The sequence below is a fragment of the Vipera ursinii genome, assembly GCF_947247035.1.
Source record: "Vipera ursinii genome assembly, chromosome: 1".
Lineage (NCBI taxonomy): Eukaryota > Metazoa > Chordata > Lepidosauria > Squamata > Viperidae > Vipera > Vipera ursinii.
This window is the reverse complement of record NC_139512.1, coordinates 169130429-169148168: the sequence shown is the minus strand read 5'-3', so window position 1 is coordinate 169148168 and position 17740 is coordinate 169130429. Positions and strand designations below refer to the sequence as shown.

The following is a 17740-nucleotide window of genomic DNA, read 5'->3' as shown; positions in this document are numbered from 1 at the left end:
TCCCTTTTCTTGGCTCAGCAAAAGATTTATTGCAAAGTACACACACACACACACACACACGTATCTATATTATCACAAAACCAGTTCAAACAATTTGAATTCCAAAAATAGATGTATTATCCCATAAGGCAGCATTTCCCAACCTTAGGAACTTGAAGATGCGTGGACTTCAACTCCCAGAATTCCCCAGCCAGCATAGCTGGCTGGGGAATTCTGGGAGTTGAAGTCCACGCATCTTCAAGTTCCTAAGGTTGGGAAACGCTGCCATAAGGCTTTGTTAGCAAGTTAATTCATATTCTTAAATGACCATGTAAGCTATTTCTCAATGAAACTGGTCTTTGTTGTTCCTTAATGTTCCCCTGCTAATTTTAGAATATTAACATTCCTGACCTCAGATGTGTGGTGATGCTGCTGAAGATAAATATGCACAGACTGGCTAATTCATCAAATATAAATTATAAACTGATATAACTGAGGCTATTTTAACAGTTCCCATATAACCATTTGGAAGGACCACAAATAATTATTTCAGCAGACATTTTACCTTGTAGCTATATAGAAGGATGGAGGACTCTCCATTTAGTGCTTAGGAGGGAGAATACGGTTGAGGCTATCATTCATAATTTACTAGGAGTGATAAATTATATGATATAGTACTCTATGCTATGGTGAGTGACGCACAAATTCCTTTTTAGGTTACACTTACATTTTAAGCACTAGACTAGAACATCTTTCTCACTCTGGTGCACTCTGCAATTTATCTTGGACCACAGCATGTACAACTCTTAGATAACATGGTTATATCGACTAAAGAATTCCGTAGTCCTTTTTAAATAATTCATAAGACTGCAGTGATCAATCATCTGTTTTAAAATGTTAGGCTGATGTTTTTAAAGCGTTTGCTTATTAGCACCACCAAAACAACAACAACAACAACGTATTTCAGCCAGGAACAATTTTAATACTTGTCACAAAAGTAAATTAACTATTGCTGTAATTAGTTATTTTTAAAATGTTAGGAATATTGCAATAAATATGCATGATCCATTGGAAAAAATATTGCTACCTACTTTTAAAAAACAAAGAAATAATGCAAAGTATGATGACCATTATTATTATGACCTGCAAAAGGTGACGTAAAGTCAATGTATTCATCTGCAAAAGAACTGAGCTTATATCAGCTGCTATCTACATAGCAATTTCCTTGGCTTTTTGACCACAGAAAAACGTGGGTGGTCAATTATTAGCTGGTCTACAGAAAATTAATCAATGTATCAGTTAAACAATAATTTAAACTAAAAAGTCTATTAGAAAGCTGAGCTACCGTATCAACTGTTTATTTTTCATGAGTATTCATTATTTCAGGACATCAGGGGTTTTTTTAACAAAAAAATCCGTTTTATTATTCTTTTTATTTTTCTATTCATCCATCTCAGCTGTTATCAACAAGGGGCTAGCTAGCTACATACGCTGCAATATGAAAGTGTAAAAGAAGAGACACATTTCCAGATGATTGTCTACAGAGAGATGACCGACTTCAACTAATGGATGGATGCTGCTCAGATAAAGAAAGTGATGGCGTTTAACAGAAAAGCATTTAGCATTCGGTGCTTGAACAGACCTCCAGCTTACCCTTGAGTGCCATTATGGACCTCAGAGGAAGAATACTTGCTGTTAAACCATGTGATGTGGGCTTGAAATTAACCCCATCACTTAGCTGAAGGGAAGGGAATAAACCTAGGCTGAAAGAACTCCTATTAGGGAGAGACGAATTGCATCAGAGAGCCATTGGAAACTCAGGAAGGAGTTCAGCTAGGAGCCCCTCCCTTTCCTAGAAATAATTCTATTTTTTCCATTTCCAATTGTGGGATGCAATTGGCTCAACCAGAAATAATGCATTTGGTCCCCTTGGTGCCCCACTTCCTCTAGCTTTTCACGCATGGCAAGTACAGCATGATTTCCCCATGGGGAGTGAGAAAAAGGAGGCAGGTGGCTGACACAACCACCGACTTCGAAGGATGCTTCTTTGCTACTGCGTTTCATCACAATTATCAAACCCCTTCTATTTCAGTCACTGGAAAATTCCCTAAAGGCATCCTTTCCACTTGCCTACTAAAACCATATTAACAGGTTGGGAGCCTTAGTGAAAGCAGGAAGGGATCTTGCAAAATGGAAGTAAAAAGTCAGTACAGGTAGTTCATTGAAAAAAGTGACTTAGGGCTGTTTTTCACAGTTACAAACTTTGCAGCAAGCCCACGATCATATGAACAAAATTCAGATGCTTGGAGACTGGTTCATACTTATGACCGTTGCACCGTCCAGGGGTCATGTGACCCCCTTTCGCAACCTTCAAGTCAATGGGGAAGCCAGATTCACTTAACAGCCGGGTTACTAACTTATCAACTGCTGTGATTCACTTAACAACTGTGGCAAGAAAGGTCGTAAAATGGAACAAAATTCACTTAAGAAATGTCTTACTTAACAACAGAAATTTTTGGCTCAATTATGGTCATCAGTCAAGGAGTACCTGTATTGAAAGAAACAAGAAAGTAAACAAAAGAAATTCTGCAAATATGAAATCATCTTACATCACCATAACTCTGTCCATGAAATTACCAAAAGTTCAGATAACCTCTGAAGGGGCCTTTATGATTTCTTATCGAACAAACTGTAGGAAGAGAGCTATATTAGTTTAAGGTAGCTTTCATAACCTTATGCCTTTTAATAAAATATGTTGGTTTGAAAAACTCTCCGATTCCTTTGGGTTTTTATTATTTCTGTAGTTTTCCCAGATTTTCCTACATAATCAAGAAGGAAGTAACATTTGCCTTTTAGAACCTGTGCTACTTAGCTGCATTAATACATTTTCTACAAGGGATTGAGATTCCCATCCTGAAGACCTCTTGGAAGCCTAAGATACATTTCTGCTACTTAGAGCCACTGTTGTTTTCATGAGAAACAGAAGAAAAGATTCACCTGTCTTACTGAGCTTTACTGAGATTGGTAGAATTTTTCTTATCCCCATGGCAATCGGACCAGACTACAAAGAGTAAAAAAAAAAACAGAATAAAGGGTAATATCCCTTTTTTCATTCAGAACAAAAAACAGCTGGCCTGTTTTTTAGACAGGCCGCCAGCCATAAAACTTCCACTTACCAAAAAGCAAACTGTTGTCCTTTGCCATCTTTTTAAATCTGTGCCAAATGTTTCCCAAATATTCTACTTTTATTTAAAAAATCATCAGCAGCAGAAAAACAACATTGCCCTTGCTTCACAAAATACCTGGAATATTTACACATTGAAGCAAGACAATTATACCATAGACAAATACAACATTTGCTTAGGCAACCCACCAAAAGAAGGGCCCCGAAATTACATTTTAAGAAAACTGATTCCCCTTTTTCACATATCCTTTCTCAAATCAGTGGCAATTTCCAAAAGCAACCTCTGGGACCTTGGGTTAGCATGGCCTGTGATACATGTGACAACTCTGCCTCCCCCCCCCCCCCATGTTCCACAGTTATTATTTGAATTTTTAATGGCCTGATGACCAATAGAAGACTCATTTGCATATGAGATCAGACCATACCATTTTGTGAATTTAAAAAAGGGGAGCTTAAACACAAAACCATACTGGTGCACACACATATCAAATATTAAATATCTATGCATGTAAAATGATATAATTGTATTTTTGCGTGATTTATGGTGATTTGCATCTTCCTTAATCATGGAAGGCATACATTGTACTATAAACACCACTGTTTGTAAAGGTATTAACAATTTATTAAGAACAAAATGTGCAGTTAAAAGCTAGACAATCATTTGTCGTAAATTGTTTAAATATTATTTGTGATGCATTATTAGATGAAATTAATATGGGGGGCCCCTTAAATTTTATTTTGCCTAAGGCCCTACACAGGCATAATGAACCACTGGAGACAATTAGAAGCCTGTTCGTCAGCATTCCTACTTGTTTCTTAGCTATACATTTTCATGCTCACTCTTGTTCAGGACACTTTTTCTTAGTCAATTTTCCCATCACCACTGACATCTCAGGCAAATAATGTTTCCTTCATCCAACCCACCGATTTGAACATCCATCAATCCCATTTATAAAGCAGACCAAAAAACCCCCAACAACATTAACTATGTACTGTTACCAAGCAGCTTAGCTAGTTTTGTAAGTTCCGAAAAAAATGGTGGCAATGGCTTTTCCTGCAACTAGACCAGACATGTCAAACACAAGGCCCGGGGGCCGGATCCGGCCCGCAAAGTGGTTTCATGTGGCCCGCGAAGCCATCCTGGAAACAGTGAGGGAACGGCCCCCACTGCCTTGGCCCTAGCCGAGAGACCCTCCTTCTGCCAGAGACCCTCAGATCTGTCCCACTCCTGCCCAGGCCCCCTTAGGCACCCTTGATGCAAACGATGTAGAGCTGGCCACGCCCACCCAGTAGGCCATACGCACTCTAGCCACGCCCACCCAGTAGGCCATGCCCACCCAGGCCATACCCACCCGGTCCCGAGGGCAACCGCAATGCTGATGCGGCCCTCAATGAAATTGAGTTTGACACCCCTGAACTAGACAGACCACATGGTGCCAACATCTCCTAAACTTTCCCCATACTTATAAACAACACACTCCATGTGGTACCAACACGTGATTCAGCTCCATATGCTTTTTGGAGCTGCCGCCATGCTAGAACCCAGGAAGCTACACATCAATTGACTCGTGCAGACGTCATGCTGTAAAGCTAGCAGTTAATGGGAGCTGTTTTCTGGAATAGAAAACAATAGCAATAGAAGGGGACGGATTTCCTCCTGAAAGAGGAAAGGGATCAGCACCATTGCTATGCACAATGGCATTTATTCACCTTACAAGGCCAAGTCATGTCAAAGAGTGCCTCCAAGGACTTGGGAGGAAATCAGCCTTGCTTACTCCAATGAAAAGAGTTCAAAGAAGCTCCTGCGTTGGCTGGTTACTCAACAGAATTTATTATAATTAACTGTAAACCTAATATAGCAAAGTGATCCAGTGATCGCCTAAATTAGCAGCATGATTTCAATGCAAATGGATTTATTATTATTATTATTGTTAACATTTTAAAAATGCCAAATATTATTTAAGAGTTGTTGTTTACAAACAGTCACTGGCAGTCTTACTGAACTCACTGAGCTTTCTTTCCAAGTGCAGATGTGGCCTAGAAATAAATATATATGTAGTTTTTGTTTTTAACCTCTGGAAAAAAATGGTTTACATTATAAAAACCCTGGTATTAATTATCTGTTTTGCAGATCTTTCTAGCAACATACATCAATCCACATTTTAAATGATTTGTGAAAATTTACCTTAACACTCACTCCTCCAGGCCCCTACTGACTGAAATTAGTGATTTGCCAATCAACTACTTGATATCCCTGAGGTCCTATTATTATATCACAATTCACCAGGTCACCCCATCTGCCTCTGTCAATGATGTAACAAATTTCAAGGTGGACCCTCAAGTTGATGGCAAAGTTATAAATTGTACCCATGTGTACTTAAATAGCCTTCCTTTTTTCTTTTTTAAAAATGTTTTATTTTAACACACACACACACACACATTATACACACACACATATATATACACATACATTACATACATCACACACACACACATATATGTGTTATATATATATATATATATATATATATATATATATATATATATATATATATATATATATATATATAAAACACATCACCATCAATATTTGGTAAACTGTTTTGTCTGGGTTTGTATTTACAAATAATCAATAACAGTTAGTTTCTATAATTCTATAGTATATTCCACATAGCTTTCCTTGATTTTTTCTACTTCCAATAATATTCTTTTATCAACCTTAAATTAGTACATTTCTTGATAATTTAGAAGATAATTAAATATCTACAAATATCCTCCACCTCATTATTAAGCTTCTTTTCTAATTAGTTATCTAGATCACCTTGTCATAGATCCTGTTCTTAGAGTTCTCATTTCAATTTATTTTCCCCACAATATTCAAAAGAAAACATTTTTAGCTGTTAAAATTTTCTTAGAGTTAATTACACTTATACATTGAAGTCTTTTTCCTCATATGAACCAGGCCTTTCTTTAAAGTATACTAGTAATAGAGATAGATTAAAACCAAACAGGGTAACTCAGCACATTTTTAAGGACTAAAAATACCCACATGAAGAAGGTGCTGAATTAAAAAGGAGACAAAAAATTTATTCACTGCAAGCTTTCATCACAGATCAGAAGCACCATCGGATAAGCCTGTTGACACTTCATTTTTGCCCTTGGTTGGTGAATACCTGGCTTCTAATATAACCACTACATATTTTACATTCTGATCTCCTGAGGAAATTTTCCTCTGAATATATCATGTTCTGAAACTGTTTTTAGGCTGTTTTTGTTGTCACTGGTTGAAGTAGTCTGAAGGGACCTGGATACGTCAGCCAGCCCCTTCAGACACAACAAGATGAGTGTTATTTATGCCTGAGAACTGGTGTGGAAACCTATTTTTTCTCACCTTCAAATGCACACCAAAAACTAAAGGTTATCCTCTTGCTCATTTCCCTTTTGACTGTGGTAACAGTCAGCCACTTTTTTTTTCCAAAACCGATTTTCAACACGCATCCACACAGCTGTGAAAGTAAATGTGCACTTTACTCGTTTTAAATGAGCATAGCTGCCAAAAGGTAATTTACTGTGCCTACATAACCTGTCCTGTCTTTTGAATTCACCACAACAATTTCCTTCCTTGAGCACTGCATGTTTATTAGGATCTTAACTTACCTATTTTCATTTGTTCAAACATGTTATTACTCCTTACTGCTTTATTTATTTATTAAATTTTTATGCTGCCTGTCCCACTAATGCAGCAAGGGTGGGCAGCTTACAATATGATAAAAAATAAATAAAAAGATACCGTAAAACAATTAAAATTAGAAGAATTAAATAGAAAGTTAAAAACCAAGACAATAGAGATCAGTAAGCTTTTAAATGTTATTTTACGTGTTGGTTAGTACTGAAGTTAGATCAGGGGTTCCCAACCGATTATGTGTGTGTGTGTGTGTGCGTGTGTGTGTGCGCGCACGCAAAATGATATTCCAGGGGGTGGGAAAACTTGGGGTTTCAAAATTATAGTGTATATGCATAATTCATTGCCATTATTTCAAACTTTTGTAAGGGGTGCGAGAATATATCAGAAGCGTTCTAGGGGTGCGGGGTATAGAAAAGGTTGGGAGCCGCTGAGATAGGTAAAGGAGGAAGTGAGGTTAACCATTTAAAACATTGATTTGCAAGCTGCAATAAAAGATATTTAAATAAAAACATCAAATATCAACTACTTAAATATGAGAATTGCTATGGGAGAGAGACAGTATAGTGCAGACATGTCAAACACAAGGCCCGGGGGCCGGATTCGGCCCGCGAAGTGGTTTCATGCGGCCCGCAAAGCCATCCTGGAAAGAGTGAGGGAAAGGCCCCCACTGCCTTGGCCCTGGCCCAGGGACCCTCCTCCTGCCAGAGACCCCCATAGGCACCCTGTGATCTGTCCCACTCCTGCCCAGGCCCCCATAGGCACCCTTGATGCGAACGATGGAGAGCTGGCCACGCCCACCCAGTAGGCCATACACACTAGCCACACCCACCCAGTAGGCCACACCCACCCAGGCCACACCCACCCGGCCCCTTGAAGGCAACCGCACTGCTGATGCGGCCCTCAATGAAATTGAGTTTGACACCCCTGGTATAGTGGGCAGGGAAGAAAACCAGGTAAATAAATTATTTTTCCAAAACAAAGTAATATAAGAAGCTCCCTTATACTGTCTTGAATTAGATTGTTAATCCATTTATCTCTGTATTTTCTGATACTGACCAAAAGGGATTCATTAAATTTTCAGAAAGACATATCTAGAAATGATAGGATACTGGATTTGGGATCTTCTGCACACACTCTTATTGAGATGTAACCCTTCCTTAACCATGGGATCTTTACTGGATGATGAAAAGGTATTTTGGTTAGATTTTGTAGAAAAAGACAATTATTACCTTTGACAGTGTGTTACAAAAGGGGAAAACCCAAGGTGAATCTCAGTAACCAATATACAGCTTAAATATGATGAGCACCTTTACGCTCGTTGTGAAGATATACTCTCATGCTGTAACCTAGAGTTTATTGTCATAAAAATGGAGATAGGATTACAACCACAGCTACTGCACAGGGTTAAATTACCCAAGACAGGAATTGTCACACATGTGCATCCCGGCAAGAAGCTACAACTGTTACCTGTTTAAAATAATTTATCAGTAAGTTTTAAATTTAAGTTTTATTAGCTGACACAACAAATAATAGTATATCTCTTGTGCATTTGAAAAAAAGGGTTGTAAATGCAAAGAGACATGCTGCCTTGTTTTTAGAGGGGATGTGTGTAAGAGGATGGTCTCCGAAAGACTATTCCCTCTGGCCTCAAAAGACACAATATCTCTTCCAAAACAGGAACTCTCATTTGAAATTGTATTGTTCTCTATAGGAGCACATAACACAACAGCCAACTAGTATATGGTAGACGCTGAGTTCTTGGTGTTCTCTGAGCCTGCATATTTGCTCACAATCATTTCATTAGCCAACTAGATGCAAACATATTGATGATGTTACGCTAGACAAGCATGCAAATGAGATGTTTACAAGCAAACAACCGAGAACAAAGAGCGCCAAGAACGCCATAGTTCAAACCTGAGCTACGATATTCTTTGGTGTTTTTTGTAGACTTTCTACTGGAGTATGCTATCTATCTTCATTTTAAGGAAGCCCCCTAAGAAAAAACAAGATAAGAATCCCAACTAGACCTTACAACACCAACACTGGTGTTGCTCTTAGCTTGATCTGATGGCAGATTTGAAATGTGCAAGATTTAGTCCCACTGAAGAGATTATACAATAAATAAGTAACCAAACCAGAAATAAAGGCCAATCCAAAGTACTGAATCGCCTTGTTGATATACAGGTTAAGTTCATAGCTTCTCTTTGACTTTGTTACTCAAACCTATAATGGCATTGTTTACACATACAATAATATTAAATCATCACATGGCCTGGTTTCTTCTAACAGCAACATACAGACGAATCTATAACGGCTACAAGTTACACCTCAATCAGACCTCTATATCTTGGTCACAAGATCATGTTCAGAATCCCGATTTAGCATAATATATGAATCAGACCACTATAATTGGTTTAAAAATGGGAATGGATCAATTTCTTTCTCATGGTTGACCTTTAAGAAGAGAAAGGGAATTATATATTATCTCAAAGCTAGATGCAGCTGTCCCTAGAATCTAACTTGTAATTTAACAGCATGGCAGCCTCCCGATGCATTAAGCTACACAAAAAGGCATCAGGGACACTGGGCATGTAAGGATGCACACAAACTGCCATCGTATAATAACCAACTGGGCTCCTGTGCAACCCTGAGTTTCAGTATTAGGAAGGAGAAAATCTCCTTCTGCCATTCATAATAAAGAGTACTTATAAATGGGACTAAGCATATTTGGCAAGTGGCTTGAAAGAAATGCTTGAAATCTCACAGAAGCATAGTAATTCTGTTCATTACAGCAGCCTGTCTTTCAAGGAAGAGCAGAAAGGTCTGGAGCAGGGGGTAGGCAACCTTGGCTCTTTTATGACTCGTGGACCAACTCCCAGAATTCCTGAGCCAGCCAGATCAGGAATTCTGGGAGTTGAAGTCCACGAGTCATAAAAGAGCCAAGGTTGCCTACCCCTGGTCTGGAGCATGGATCAAGTACAAACCATTCCTTCCAACTCTTCTTAAAGTGCACACAGCCCTATTAATGGAAAAACACATCCTGGAGCAGACACTAAATGCACTAGAATGCATATTTCAACTGCCATTTTTGACCAACACCTTCAAATTCTGTGTTTGTTAAATATCCAAAACAGGAGTTTTATACAAAGTTTATTGCAAGTTTCTCATAATTTCCTTTAGAGCAAAAAGTCAATTAATTGCATATACTTGCTCTCAATAGCTTTTAATTAAAGGTTTGACAGTAAATAAAAGAATGGGATAGATAGGTTAGCTGAACTCTTTCTCAACTTCTTTAACCATGACATTAAAACAATGGCCTCATTCACACATTGTGCTAACTCATGTCTGCATCTTAGCACCTTGGTTGAATCTTCCCAATGGAGCTTAGTTTGTTCAACTTGCATAATTAAGCAGATCCCAGCTTAATGCAATGGACAGACCCAACTATTGTTTATTATAGCAATCAAGACCTAGACACATACCGGTAGTAGGCAGTGAAGCTGTCCCTGTTTTGATATTAAGAACACTTGTTCTTGTCTCCAGAATCTAATAGTCTCTTGTTAATCTGACTGATAGTTTAGGGAAGAAAACTATAGTTCTGAAAGGTAATTTGTTTCAACAGCTACAATTAAGATCAGGGGTCTTCAAACTTGGCCCATTTATGACTTGTGGACTTCAACTCTGGGAGTTGAAGTCCATAAGTCATAAAGGGACCAAGTTTGAAGACCCCTGATTAAGATGAACTACTGGACTAGTGTAATTTAAACTGTGGTTAACATGAAGAACCTGAATCCCTGACCCTTTATTTGTGTCCATAGTAAAGGAGAGCGAAAAAGGGCTGTTGTGAGCAGAGAATGACTGCAGTTCATTTGTGCAAATTTATAAAACATGAGTAACTTCTCTGTTGCCTATCAACAGCTTTCAACACTAAACATGAAACTTGAATATATTGCTGGGCGAAAACCATACTATTATTTCTTCTCTACCACAATAAAATCAGGAAGTCAAATGGTTTACACAAGAGGTTCTTTCTATAAGTATGTTTAGCTATAGTTAACTTAACCCAATCTTCTATATTTCCATAAGGAAAAACCAACATTCAATGCTGGGTCTATGCAGTACATTAAGGTAGACCTTGGTTGGCTAAGTTGTGGTTCAATGTGACAAAAGAACAATTCTGTGCTTGTCTACTATCAGGTTCTCTCAAGTTTATGCATTAACTTTGGGAAAACCAATCATTGTTATGGCCGTGGCAATAGCAATTGCTAATTTTGCTCAATTAAAACCATCTCATGCTAACAGCATATTTTCATTTCAGTGTGAGCATAAGCTGATATAGGAGGCACTCTGGTTATGCAACATCCCTAGGTCCTCTTTTCTGTTTTTCATAAGGAGAATGATGATGGCATTTGTTACCCTTTAATGCAGTGCTTCGCATTTATTGGGTAAAAGTGTTTTTTCTTTGGGTAATGAGTTCATGTGTCATTAGCCAATCACAAGGACATTAAATTGATTTAAAGTGTTTTAATACTACATTGAGTAAAAAGGACTTTGACAAATAGGTTTGAGTATTGAAAAAAATATTTGGGAAGCACTATTTTTAATGCAAGATGGATACTCACTGCTTGACCGGAAGCTAAAGGAAATTACACTAAACCAGTGAATGGGGTTTTATTAGTCTAGAGAGAAGTAGCTTTAAGAAATATAAAGATGGAGTGAATGGGTTTTTATTAGTCTAGAGATTAAACCAGTGAATGGGTTTTTATTAGTCTAAAGAGAAATAGCTTTAAGAAATATAAAGATGAAGGGGCACTGCTTGACTGGAAGCTAAAGGAAATTGCATTGGAGCATTAAAAGAGTGAATAGTGGGGAGTTTTTTGGATTAATCTAGAGCATGGGTATCAAACTGCCAGCCCACGGGCCAGATGCATCATAGCAAAACCGTGCCCACCCCGTTGCTGGCAATGGCAAAAAGGTCACGATATGTCACAACATGTCACATGACATTGCGAGTTTGACACCCCTGAGGTAGAGAGAAGTAGCCTTATGATATATAAAGGTGAAGAGCCATACAGTAATTCATTGATAAGGTACATGCTTTGCATACAAAAATCTAGGATTCCATTCTTGATATTTCTAGATACTGCTGGAAAAAGATGCCTGTCTAAAATCCTGGAAACCATAGCTTAAGTGCCTCTTCCACCACACTTTAACTTTATTTCCATCCTTCTAGTCAACAGACTGTCAATGAAACACAATGAAAGCTGCAATCCAATCTTCAGATATTTGAGGTTACACATCACCATCACAGCATGAATAACGCTGAGATACTAACATCAAACTATTGATTACCTTTAAAGCTTTCTCGCTCCACATTTATGCTCAAAAAAGGGTATCTGCAACAAAAGTTTCTCTTTTAAACCAACTATTTTATTCAGTAAAAATGAAAATGCTACCCAGTATTTGGACGGTGTTGTCAACTTCTCAAGAGGTTAGTCTAACAACATTGCAACAAATATTACATTTTAAGCAATTCAAAGCCATCAAATTCATCCTTGCCATAACTGAATTAGTGCTTTCTAGCCAAGCTTAAGTTGATAGAACACTATACAGGTGTGTTATTTGCTTTCCTCATTGCAAATTCCTACTCTACCCCCTCTATTCCCTGTCATGACTAATTACCTGACTTACCTTCAAGATCATGGGTAAAAAAGCTTAACAGATTTGATATACCTCAAAGCTATATCTGGCCTGTGCTGACTAAAGGGAAATAATATTTTAACAATGGATGCAACTAAGACATGCTTGTACTTGCCACTTGTTTAGGCTAGGGCCAAGATAAAAGCAACATTAAGTGAATGTGGAAACAGTTGTAGACAGGCCATGATTTTCTGTAATTGGCTTCAATTGGGGAAAGAACTTTATGACCTCCAGTCATCCCTCCATCATTATACTGATACAACAGTAATAGAGGCCTCCTGCTACCTAAATAATGGTTGTGTGGCACTAGAAGACAGAAATAAGTAGCTGAAAGATTAACAGTGAGCAAATTTCGTATCAGTACAGTTTGTCAAGGATAGATAGAAACAGGGCTTTTTTTGTCATACAACGCCCAGAACAGAGTTCTGGCACCTTTTTTGGATGGAACCTTGTAGGGTAGGCAAGGCGGGTTGTGTGACATGTGTGAGTTCCGGCACCTTTTTTTTTCTTCAAAAAAAGCACTGGGTTAGGAAGCTGAGCTTGTTGATCAGAAGGTCGGCAGTTTGGCAGGTCGAATCCCGAGTGCCGCATAGCAGAGTGAGCGCCTGTTACTCGTCGCAGCTTCTGCCAACCTAGCAGTTCGAAAGCACATAAAAAATGCAAGTAGAAAAATAGGGACCACTACAGTGGGAAGGTAACAGCGTTCCGTGCGCCTCTGGCATCTAGTCATGCCGGCCACATGACCACGGAGACATCCTCGGACAAGCGCTGGCTCTTTGGCTTTGAAACGGAGATGAGCACCGGCCCCTAGAGTCGGAAACAACTAGCACACATGTGCGGGGGAACCTTTACCTTTACCTTTAGAAAGCATTGGATTTAGAGAAAAGATTAGTGCTATTCTGGAGTAGTGCTAACCTCATGCCTGAAAGTGCCTTTAATGAATTTGTATCAAACCACAGAAGGCTCCTTCTGGTCACAAGGTTTGTGTTCTCCCAGAACTGCGTATACGCAATAAGCAACTCAAACAGCCAAGAGACATGAAGTGGGAGGGGAGAGAGAGAATGAGAGAGACTGATAACTGATGTAAGAGGGGAAAAAAGCTTTTCTGCCCAAAGTAGAATGGATGTCATCCAATTTGGCTTAAGTGGACAATAGAATCCAAGTTGATCCCATCCCTTAAGGATTGATCAGCTGGCCGTAACATCAAACAAGCAAGATCCAAGTTGCATCAGACTGTGCATGCAGGGACACTATTGTGATTTGTGGTCTGTTTCATAGTGGAAAGCACTGTCAGGGACTAAAGACTATTTACTTAAGTGCTCAGATACAGAACAGGGATGAAGGCAACTGGGAAATCTGGGGGTAAGGGGGATATCCTGCAAGAAGATGCAGGAGAGGAAAGGCCCATAATTTTTAATGGAGAAATCTGTTCATCTTCCTAACAGATTGGTTCCTAACTGTTAAAGAGTTAAGCCCGCTTGAATGATTACAATAAAACCCATGTCCTGATTTGAACCTAGTGACCATCAGCATACTGAATTTGGCACTTTCTTGCAAAACAAAAGTGGGAATTGTATGCCCAGTCATAAGCTCATTAGTTTATCTAGTGGTTAAGGCGTTGGCCTAGAAACAGATGAAAGTGAATTTTAGTCTCGCCTTAGCCATGAACGCCAGCTGGGTGGCTTTGGGCCAGTCACTCTGGGCCCACCTCACCTTACAAGGGTGTCAAAACTGCCAGCCCACGGGCCGGATGCGTCATGTGGAAGCCACACCCACCCCACTGCCGGCAATGGCAAAATCATCCCAATATGTTGCGCGACATCACATGATGTCACAAGTTTGACATGTCTGCCTTACAAAATCGTTGTTGTGGAGAAAATAGGAGGAAGAAGTATTAGGTATTTTTGCCACCTTGTGTTATTTATAAAAATATACATACACATAACTAATCCATATAAAGACTGTCCTTGACTTTCATTTAGTGACCGTTCGAAGTTACAACAGCAATAAAAGAAGTGACTTATGACTCAGGAATTCTGGGAGTTGAAGTCCACGAGTCATAAAAGAGCCAAGGTTGCCTACCCTTGGTCTGGAGCATGGATCAAGTACAAACCATTCCTTCCAAGTCTTCTTTAAGTGCACACAGCCCTATTAATTGAAAAACACATCCTGGAGCAGACATTAAATGCCCTACAATGCATATTTCAACTGCCATTTTTGACCAACACCTTCAAATTCTGTGTTTGTTAAATATCCAAAACACCTTTTGCAACCTTCTGACAAGCAAAGTCAATGGGGAAGCCATAATCCCTTTACAATTGTGTTACTAACTCAACAACTGCAGTGATTCACTTAACAACTGTGGTAAAAAAAAAGGTAAAATGGGGCAAAGCTCATTTAACAACTGTCTCAGTCAGCAACAGAAATGTTGGGCTCCACCGTGCTCCTAAGTTGAGGAGTACCTACACACACACACACACACACACACACACACACACACACCAATTTGCTGTAGCTTCGTTTTTTTATTATTCTGTCTGCATTTAGATAGATAGATAGATAGATAGATAGATAGATAGATAGATAGATAGATAGATAGCAGTGGTGTAGCGTGGGTTGTCAGCACCCGGGGCAACTAAGATAGATAGATAGATAGATAGATAGATAGATAGATAGATAGATAGATAGATAGATAGATAGATAGATAGCAGTGGTGTAGCGTGGGTTGTCAGCACCCGGGGCAACTAAGATAGATAGATAGATAGATAGATAGATAGATAGATAGATAGATAGATAGATAGATAGATAGATAGATAGATAGATAGATAGATAGATAGCAGTGGTGTAGCGTGGGTTGTCAGCACCCGGGGCAACTAAGATAGATAGATAGATAGATAGATAGATAGATAGATAGATAGATAGATAGATAGATAGATAGATAGATAGATAGATAGATAGCAGTGGTGTAGCGTGGGTTGTCAGCACCCGGGGCAACTAAGATAGATAGATAGATAGATAGATAGATAGATAGATAGATAGATAGATAGATAGATAGATAGATAGATAGATAGATAGATAGATAGATAGATAGATAGCAGTGGTGTAGCGTGGGTTGTCAGCACCCGGGGCAACTAAGATAGATAGATAGATAGATAGATAGATAGATAGATAGATAGATAGATAGATAGATAGATAGATAGATAGATAGATAGATAGATAGATAGATATAGATATAGACAGACAGACAGACAGATAGATGATAGACAGATAGACAGATATGAACAGAATAAAAATATTAATAAAAACCCGAAGCTACAGCAAAAAAACAACAACAGCGGCGCGCCAGCATGTGAAAAGGATGCGAGGCTCCCTCAGAGCCTGATCGCCACTGGCTGACCGCTCGTTTCCTCGGCTTCCAGACCAGCTCGCAGCTTGGCCCTACTTCCCTTTCCCCTGGCCCCGGAGGCTCCGCGGCAGTTACCGCCCGGGCGATACCGGCTCTTTGGCACGTCGCGAAAAAAACAAACGAGGCGCGGACTTCGGCTGACAGAAGAGGAGGATCCTAGGCGACGCCTAGCCGGTGCTCAACGATTTCCTGTTTTCAAGGATCCATCTGAAGAGGCTTTGGAAGGAAGCGCGAATTACAGAACCGCAGTAAGGCAAGCGAAGGGGTCGGAAAGCCGAGAGATTATTTTCCTCGGCCAAGCGGAGGTTCCCAGGGCTCCGGCTTCTTGAGGAAAGTACTCCAGGACCCATCCTCCGACCTTACCTAGAGTAAATCCCAACTCGAGGGATTTATTTCCAGGTAAAGGTGGAAATAAAAGAACGGCAAAGATCGCCTGGATTTCCTCCCCCCACCCCCGCCCGCCCGCCCGAGTCGATTCCGTCCCGCTCGCAAGCCAAGCCCCGCAAGAAGAGGCTTTGAAACCCGCTTTGCAGCGCGTTCCCACGAGACGGTTAGCAGCCCTCCCCCCCCCCCCCGATCCACCCTCGCGAGGTTGACTTTCAAAGCCGGCGGGATCGATCCGTCTCCAAAGTCCCGGGGTCGGGACTAATCTTAAAATGAGAGTTCGCCGGTCTTTTCTCCGCCTTTCATTCCGAGATCAAGCTCCGGAGTCGGAGCCCCTCTTTGGCTCTCCTTCCACGCCGGATGTCCACGGCGAACCCTTTTCGGGTGGTTGACGCCATGGCTCCCGCACTCCCATCTATTGCCTATGCCAGGGGTCTTCAAACTTGGCCCTTTTATGACTTGTGGACTTCAACTCCCAGAATTCCTCAGCCAGCTTTGCTGGCTGAGGAATTCTGGGAGTTGAAGTCCACAAGTCATAAAAGGGCCAAGTTTGAAGACCCCTGGCCTATGCCTAGACCGGAGGCATCATTCCCACGGACCTGGCAGAAATAACCCGCTTCCCCGCCGGCGACCCACCAACCCCGGCCTGCCCGGAGCCTTTTTTGCTTGGCCGCCTCTTCCATCTCGCCATCGCTTCCCCGGCTGCGGCCGGGAGAGAACTCACCTCAATCGAGCGCGGGGCGCCGCCGGCGGCCACTTTTCCGAGGCGGCGGGCGCAGCTACGGCAGGGGGCGGCTCTCCCGGCCGCGCTCCGAAGGCGGCTTGGCGGCTGCCCGGCTTCGCGCACCATCGCCCGGTTGCTGCTGCTGCTCTCGCCCCGGCGCCGCTTCTTCCTCGGGCTTTCTGTGCGAGGCCCGCCTTCTCGGGTTGCAAAGCGCAAGGCGACGCTCAGCCGGCCTCCCGAAGGACTCCCGTCGCTCCAAAGCGCTTTGCAGGGAAAGCAGGACCCAGCAAGCCGCCAGGTGCAGCCGCCAGCCCCGCCCTCCCGCCAGCGCCGCGCCCTTTCTCCGCCTTCGCGGTGCGGCGGCGGCGGCGGCTTTCTGCTTCCCTCTTTTCCCGGCCAGCGTTTTTTCGGGCCGCACCGGAGCCGCCTGTGCCGCTGCAGCCTCGGATTGCTTGATGGTCGAGAGAGCCTGGCTGCTCGCCGCAGGAACCCAGAGCCCCTCGCCCGAAAGCGTATGCGGCCTTGTTAGGAGGAATATCAACAGATCACCCCTTTAAAGGCCAACTAAGCACCTTGGCATAACCGGAAATATTAAAAGGGGCAGGTCAGAAAACGGCAGTATGATAAACAAGTAGCCTGTAAAATTATAAGAAACTTTTTAGCCTTGGTGGAGCAGTG

The 17740-nt window shown here is 41.1% G+C and overlaps 2 protein-coding genes across 2 annotated transcripts in view; one reads left to right on the top strand and one right to left on the bottom strand.

The window, feature by feature from the left end:
• MFSD6 (major facilitator superfamily domain containing 6) overlaps positions 1 to 17203 on the bottom strand; it is a 38752-nt gene extending 21549 nt beyond the window's left edge. The window contains exon 1 of the mRNA XM_083350512.1: positions 17063 to 17203. The gene's annotated coding sequence lies outside the window, so the exon portion shown is untranslated. The remainder of the gene's footprint in view (positions 1 to 17062) is intronic.
• The window catches only part of HIBCH (3-hydroxyisobutyryl-CoA hydrolase), a 74352-nt gene continuing 72806 nt past the window's right edge, over positions 16195 to 17740 (top strand). Inside the window, exon 1 of the mRNA XM_083350522.1 lies at positions 16195 to 16353. The gene's annotated coding sequence lies outside the window, so the exon portion shown is untranslated. The remainder of the gene's footprint in view (positions 16354 to 17740) is intronic.